At 48.1% G+C, this 7,932-nt stretch overlaps 1 protein-coding gene across 7 annotated transcripts in view; it reads right to left on the bottom strand.

Annotated features, from left to right (window-relative positions):
- Positions 1-6,480, bottom strand: part of VWA3B (von Willebrand factor A domain containing 3B) — a 185,507-nt gene extending 179,027 nt beyond the window's left edge. For 2 of the 7 annotated variants that reach the window (XR_014773985.1, XR_014773986.1), the window contains exons 1-2: positions 5,833-6,475; positions 1,938-2,053 (exon numbers count right to left, since the gene is read on the bottom strand). The gene's annotated coding sequence lies outside the window, so the exon portion shown is untranslated. Of the gene's footprint in view, positions 1-1,498; positions 1,609-1,937; positions 2,054-5,832 lie in introns of all 7 variants that reach the window. The other 5 variants (XR_014773984.1, XR_014773982.1, XM_084754603.1 and 2 more) reach the window with 5 other exon arrangements.
- Positions 6,481-7,932: the final 1,452 nt, after the last annotated feature.

Here is a 7,932-nt window from a genome sequence, read left to right on the forward strand (position 1 = left end):
GCCAGTGTACGCAAGAGGGAGAGACTGCCCAAACTGTAACACAATCTTTTATTTTATTTTTATTCTTCGAGACAGAGTTTCTCTGTGTAGCCTTGGCTGTCCTGGACTCACTTTGTAGACCAGACTGGCCTCGAACTCACAGCGATCCGCCTGCCTCTGCCTCCCGAGTGCTAGGATTAAAGGCGTGCGCCACCACCACCTGGCCCTGTAACACAATCTTAACCTGCTCACTGCAGCTGGGCGGGGCCTGAGACTGGGAGGACATGCAACCTCGAAGTTCACAATTCTATCAATACCTGGTGGTAGTGAGAAGGTTCTAATTGCTGTGTATCTGGTGTTTAATATTACTGTTTAATATTACTTCCTAGGACCCCAAAGCCTCTTCAGTTATAAAATGGCTCCCCTTTCCAATTTCTAAAACTTGATTTTTAGGGACTCGACAGTTAAGAGTGATTGTTACACATCATGAGGCTGAGAGTTCAGATCCTAACACCCTTGTGACAAGCCAAGAGTGTCCCACACATATCCTCACGTTCTCTCTCTCTCTCTCTCTCTCTCTCTCTCTCTCTCTCTCTCTCTCTCTCTCACACACACACACACACACACACACACACACACACACACGAAAATAAACCTCTAAAAATATATAAATAAAAAATAGCTCTGTTTCCTCAAAGTGTGATGACATGTCAAACACAAAAATCAGATGGCCCCAAGCCAGGGATGTTTTGAGAAAAGAAGTTAGAAGCATGAATAGCAAACTATGAAATACACAGTACAGTATGCATTCTCACAACAACCTTATGAGATAGAGTGATGGCTCAGTGGTTAAGAAAATGTTCTGTTCCTCCAGAGGACCTGAGTTCGGTTCCCAGCACCCACACTGGAGGGCTCACAGCTGCCTTTAACTTCAGCCGTAGGGGAATCTGGCGTCCTCTTCTGGCCTCGAAGAGCATTGCACTCTTATTCTCATTGTACTGATGAGGAAATTGAGACAGGGAGCGCTAATGGGCTGGCTCACAATCTTACACCCGGTAGGAGGTGCTAACGGCTGGCTCACAATGTTAAGGCCACCAGGAGGGCCAACTAAGGATCTGGCCCAGGCCCTTCAGCTCTCGAGTCTGTCTTCTGTGACTTCTATTATGATAGGAAATACTGGCAGCAGCCTCCATTTGCTGAGCAGCCTTCTGGCTGAGCCCTTAGTTCGCTCATAGACACGGCACTTATACAGTGTTAACACCCTGCTTGTAGCTGAGGAGTCGAGGCCTTGAGGTTTTTGTTTGTTTGTTTGTTTTTAAGATTTTTTTTTGGTAAGGCACGGCCACACCCGATAATGGCGGCGACCTGAGACGGCAACTGTTACAGCTCCCGCACATACGCAGACATAAGCCCTCTCAATGCACCCCTCCCGAACAGGGGTATGCTAATGGGGCATGCTAATGAGGCATGCTAATGAGGTATCCAAATGTAACCAATGAGACATTGACACGCCACGTACAGACAGTATTTAAGCGGCGTGCTCGCAGGCATTCAGGGTCTTTCGCTTCAGCCTCAAAGGATGCTCCCAATAAAGTGCGATTGAGAAGGATCCTGGTGTCTGTGTCGTTCCTGCCGGCGGGAAGACGAGACAATTTTTATGTCTACAGTGTTCTGCCTGCATGTATACCTGCAGGCCAGAAGAGGACATCACATCACACTGTGGATGCTTGTGAGCCACCATGTGGTTGCTGGGAATCGAACTAGGGCCCTTTGGAAGAGCAGTCAGTGCTCTTAACCTCTGAGCCATTGGGATTTTAAAGAGATTTTTTTCCACAGGTCCTGTGATAGCCCATGAGCAACAGGAGCAGAGTTCTAAGCCATTTCTTCGCCACTCTGTTACCACTAGAGTGCAGAGCATTCCAGCCGGGCTCGCTGGTCCTCAGGCAGGGAGCACTAACCTTGATTCCCGTAGCAGGGGCTCAGCTGCCGGAGTCGATGTTTCTGTGACTTTGTACTATCCATCAAGGGTCACTTGCAAAGGTCTACACATCCATACAGCTGGGGAAGCTCTGACCTTGTGAGAACAAGGTTACAAGACTCATTTTGAGGAGTCTGTGACAAGGTGACTTGAAGAGCATCATGACTCAGGGGAAACAGTAGAATCAAAGTTCAGTGCAGGCCAGGAGCAGTGCCATGTGCCTATAATGCTCAGGAGACTGATACAGGAGGATTAAGAATTGGGGGGCCAGACGAATACATAGTGAGACCAAGTCTCAAAAACAAAAGTCAAACAAATAAAAAAATGTCCCCACAAACCTCAGCATAAGCTGTCCTGTTACTATAGGAACTGACTCCACCCTTCTAGACCAGGACACCTACATGACACCACTAGTGAAGGCTGCTGCCAAGAACAAACGTGTCCAAGTCTGTATTGTGTGCGCTTAATAGTATGGAAAGAGCTAGCGTAAAAATAAAGCATCTAAAAGTTGTTATCCCGGTAACTGTTTTGTTTTATGATATGCTTTTACTCCAAGCACTTTTTTGTGCATGATGTATTGCTGTAGACGTGCGTGCATGTGTGCATGAGTGTGTGTGTGTGTGTGTGTGCGTGTGTGTGTGTGTGTGTGTGTGTGTGTGTGTGAATGTATATGGAGACCAGAGGCCAAAGTTGGTGTCTTCATAAATCACTCTCCACCTTCCTGTCTGAGACAGGGTCTCTCACTAGGCCTGGAGCTCACCAGTGGGCTAAACTGACTGGCCCTGGGACTACAGGAATTACCTGTTTCTGCTCCTAAGGCTGGGGTTGCAAGTGGTACCACAGAACCTAGCTTTTTACATAGGTGCTGGGGGGCCAAACCTGGATGCTAATGCTACAACGGCAGGTGTTCCACTGAGCCACCTCCCCAAGCCCTCCAAGAATTTTTCTAAGCCCCACTCGCCAATGCTACCGGGTTATATCCGAGAGTATAGAAACCAAGGCAGACAAACATGGCTGAGCCTGCTCTTAAAGAGCTGTCCACAGAGACAGCAGCTGAAAATCTTGCCTCGGCTGTTTTTACAGAAACAAGAGAAGCTAAGAAGAATGACCTGGCAATTTTATTAAGTCCACATAATCTCTCTCCTCCCAGAAACATGCCCAGCGTCTCCTCTCTTCTCACTTGGGAGCAGTGGGGGTGGGGGTGGGGGGACTTATCTGCCTTAGATTTTAAAGGGAGTGCTTTTATACAAACTGCCCTAATAAGGTTTTCTCACAACCGTTTACAGCCTTAAAGACTGGTAAGCAGAGCCAGAGCAATGCCTTTGGTTTTTAAGCCGAAGAGCAACATTCTTTAATTTGCTTGAATTTTCGTTAAATTTTAAAGGACACGTGTTCGGATCCTTTACAAAGCAACTGAATTCTTTAACTTTGTTACAACGCATGCCCCAGCCCCATTTCGGGCTTGGGTGACTTTTTTTTTCCCCCTTAAGTTAAATTTTAAAAAGATGTGGCTGGCCTTATCAGATCAGACAGGCTGTAAGAGTCATTCTGACTCAAATCTTTGTCCTGGGCTTTTATAGCCTGAGGATACCTGGGATGAAAGGGGCTGGAAAATGAACTTGAGCCAGAGACTATGAGGAGAGGAAAGGAGAGAAAAATATCTCTAGGCAGAGGGCATGAAGAGCTGTCAGAGCAAGGAAGCTTGCGGAGGGCGGGGCTTAGCCACGGCCAACCGCACTGGGCGGGGCTTAACCACGGCCAACCGCACGGGGCGGGGCTTAACCGCTGCCCACTTTAGGTGACGGGGCGGGGATGACTTAACCACTGCCCACACCACACACAGCCCACCTGCTTTCCTGTCCGTGCCAACAGCTGTTGTCTCATGTGGAGTCTTAACCTTCTGCACCCCTGTCAAGAGTGCCTTCCTTCACTAACCCTCTAAGGCTGCCCTGAGCAACCCTACCTTTTTAAAAAATGTGTATTTGTGTGTCTGTATGTCTGTCTTTTCACCATATGAGTGCAGGTGCCCTTGGAAACCCTGGAGCTGGAATGATGGACAGAGAACCAAAAATGGGTCCTCTGGAAGGACAGCAACTCTTGTTAACACCGGGCCATCTCTCTAGGGCCTGAAGCCTACGTTCTGCTTTGAGGCTTCATCCCTGTGGCCTCGGACACAAGCCTGCCCTCTCTAGACTAAACAAAAGTTCGATAGCTACAGGAACAAAGTACATGAGTGTCACCAGCACATTACAGTCATTATTGTATTATTACTATTGTATTATTAGCAGGCACTCCATATAGTATGGAGATGAATTAAATCAGTCACAGCAACTGAGAAAATCCTGACTGTCTCCAAACAAGGCAAAGACCTGGTCCTAGAAAAGTTACAATCCGGAAACAGCTATCCTTTTCAACAGAGACACCCTGTTTTCTGGGTGTGACTATGCAATTATTTAGTGTGATTACTCGGGAGTTTCTTCTGAGGCAGAGAAGCCTAGAAGTCTGAGGGAATACATACTAGTGGGCACTGCGCTACAGCAAGGGATGACTGGTTGGTGATGGCAGGGTTTTTGTTTAGTTTTGGATTTTGGTATTTTGAGACACAGTTTGACTATGGAACTCAGGCCAACCTTGAGCTTGTAGCGTCGCCCTGCTGCGGCTTCCTCAGTGCTGGAGTTACAAGCACCTCTGGTTGTCCTCAGTTTTAAAATTGGAATTGTGCAATGAGCCATCGAGTTCTTAGAAAAGAGAAAGGATTTCCTGAGTCTAGGAAGGAAGTGAAAACCTGAGCTGAAGCCATGGACAGGCAACGTTCCTGGGCAAACAGAAAGATGAAGATGGCCAAGCCCTGTAATCCCAACTCTTAAGAGACTGAGGCAGGAAGACTGTGAGTTTGAAGCCAGCCTGCAGGTAGGGGCGGGGCAGAGCTACCACAAACCCAAAAGCTCCAACCAAAAGAAGGAAGTGCCCTCAGTGCCAGCTGCTAGTCTTCTGCCCATAGTGAGACACCAACAAGATACCCCATGGCTGCCTGTGGCCTTGATTAGAGTCTAATTTAAACTCCATTACCTCAGGTTAGCCCCTTGGTACACTTGTGATCAGCAACAACTTTTATCTTTGCTAGTTTCTAAAAAAAAAAAAAAAAAAAGGAAAGAAAATAAATCTGTGGGGGTGGGGTGGGATGCAGGTGCTATGTTGTGGGTGTCTTTAACTCTCTTCTGGGAAGAAAGGAAGCTGGGATGATGTTCCCTGATGAATCCTGTTACAATTCTTAACAGCTCCCCTCCCCCCATCTTTCAGGCCCTAAAAGACAAAGCCAGACTGAGATCGTCACCTCTGATAAACACGGGCAGAGTTAAGGAGACTGAGATAGACTGTCCACTGTTGAGAGAAGAGGACCAAGAACTGAAACTCCAAGAGTCTGAGCGTTAGCGGGTAGGGGAGTTGGAGGGATAGGTCATCGCTGACAAGAACTGGCTAGTTCTCAAGAGGATGAAAGGAATGGCTGTGTGGAGTTAAATGTCCATATTAGAAAGAGAAAGTAAGGTGAACGCTCAGGAAGAATTGAATCGGAGGCAAGCAGAGGCTTTCCCCAGACTGAAAGCTGCAAACCACTTTCGCTCAAGATGATCGCTTTGGGTTGTGGTTGTTAGTTTTGATCGTTGTTTCTAATATACAGATGAGTGTGCTACGTCCTCTAATCCCCATTAGGCTGCGGAAAGACAAGCATTAGGGAGCTAAGCTTCCTCTGCAGGGAGCGAGGGTGAAGAAAGCCCTCTCTGTAAGAAGAGCGACCTTGCAAACTTGGTTTTCCCTACACAAGCGGGTGGAAACCTGGAAGGTTCTAGCCTGGAAGCACGGTGTCCCACACTTACTAGGAAATCTTCAGTTGCAAGGCCAAGCGGCTGGAGTTCAGCAGCGACCCTCCCACCCTCCGGAGCCTAGCTGACCAGAGCAGGTGGGCTTGGCCAGCATCCCCCACCGCTGGACAAGGCTGTGGCTCCGGCTGGGGCTGGAGCTGGCCAAGGGTCCCCGCCCCTAGCGCAAGGTGGCAAGAGTCCAGTCTCTGTTGACAACTGCATCTCCGCGGTTGCTAGGAAACCGCCAATCATGGCGTGGCTCGGGCTCCGGCCCCGCCTACCTCTGCGCCGCGTAGAGGAAGTAAAGAGGAGCTAGGGGTTGCAAAGGCATAGGATGGTGGTGTTGGTGAACCACCAAGGAAGGTCAAGGGCCACAGAAAAGAAACAGGGCGTAAGGCTCGTCCTCTGAGCCTGACCCTGAGAAAGCTGACAGTGGCGAACATTAAGAATTAGATTAACAAATACACTTTTGGGCAGAAGAGCAGGTAGGAGTTGAGGGAGAGAAGGCAGACAGCAGGAGACGCTGCCAGGTGGAGGAAATCTGTTCTCTCGCTTAACTTCAGGCAGATTGCCCAACCCTGCGTCCTTTGTTTTCTTTCTCTTCTTCATTGAGGGAAAGCAACGTGGAGTTGGAGCAGCTCATAAGTGGTGCTCAGCTAGGAGAGGTCAAAGGAGTAGTCATAGTTTTGCCAGATAGCAGCTTCGGAGTCAAGAGCTGCCACGGTCAAAAAAAGATTGTGAAGGAAAACTACTGGGCGATGGAGTGGGGTGAGGGTGGGGTGGGGGTGGAGGGGTGGGAGTGTATTTGCAAAGACTGATTGACTGATTAGAATTTCAGTTCTTCGGAAAGGTTGGAATGTTGCAGATCTAGAGGCTATTACCTTGTCTTGGGCTAGTTTTAACTCTCCCAGACAATCTGAAAGCAGCCCCATATCCCAAACCACACCTGATTCTTCAAACACTGGCACAAAAAAAAACAAAAAAAACAAAAAAAAAACCATGCTTATGAAAATCTGTTAATAAAAGATTCCACAAGCAAGTATTGCCTTAGTATTTGGATACTAAATTATGTTTTAGATTTTAAAGCTGAAGAGCTGCCGAGATCACTTGTTGGGTTTCTATAAAGGCGTGTGTGTGTGTGTGTGTGTGTGTGTGTGTGTGTGTGTGTGTGTGTTTGCGCATGCACGTGTGAGCACTTGTGTGGTGGGGGGGTGGCTGTACGGAAGTCGGAGGACAGGAAGTGGCTCTCTTCCTCTCCCAGGTGGCTTCCGCTGGCTGCGGTGGTGGTGTTGAACTTAGATTGTCAAGTTTAACAGCGAGCACCTCCCCTCCTGGCCCCTCAGTGACACCAGTTCTTGGTTTTTTGAGTCAGTGATCTAGTAAAAGATAACAAACACTAGAAATAATGCTGTCTCTGCCGAGCATGCACACTGTGATCCCATCACTCAGGGAAGCAGAGGCCGGCAGATCTCTATGAGTTCGAGGCCAGCCTGGTCTACAAAGTGAGTCCAGGACAGCCAAGGCTACACAGAGAAACCCTGTCTTGGAAAACCAAAAAGAAAGAATTCTGTCTCCAACAGAAAAGTCTACTGCTGCATCCTCAGGGATTCTTTTTTCTTTTTTCTTTTTTTTCTTTTTTTTTTTCCTTTTCTCCATTCTTCTATTGCCTCAGTGATTTAAAAAGTATTGAAAGGTTTGATTCTCAGTCACGGATCATTCTGTAGAGTCATTTGTGTGCATGCCTCTGACTGCCCAAATACCAGCTTCTATTCACACCACCAAAACCAAAATGTCAAAGCCAACCAACTCACAGCAGCCAAAGCCACAGCCGTCCTGCCGTCCACCCCAAACCTGCCGTCCTCCCGCCAAACCAATAGTCCTGGGTCAGGCAGGTGGCAGAGAGCAGATAGCCCAGTGTACTCTTGCAGCAGTCTCACCAAGCACTCCCACTTCATGTCCACCCCTGCCAGCTCCCCTTCCTGGGACACTTGCCACAGTCACTGCAGTTGACGGAGGCCTCTTAGATGGTAACACACCTTCTAATAAAACAAAGTTAGATATCACTTAAGCTGTAGCCAGCCAAGGGTGTCGAGTTCAAGGTCATTTGGAAGTACT

This window comes from Acomys minous, assembly GCF_964271855.1.
Source record: "Acomys minous genome assembly, chromosome: 13".
NCBI classification, from domain to species: domain Eukaryota; kingdom Metazoa; phylum Chordata; class Mammalia; order Rodentia; family Muridae; genus Acomys; species Acomys minous.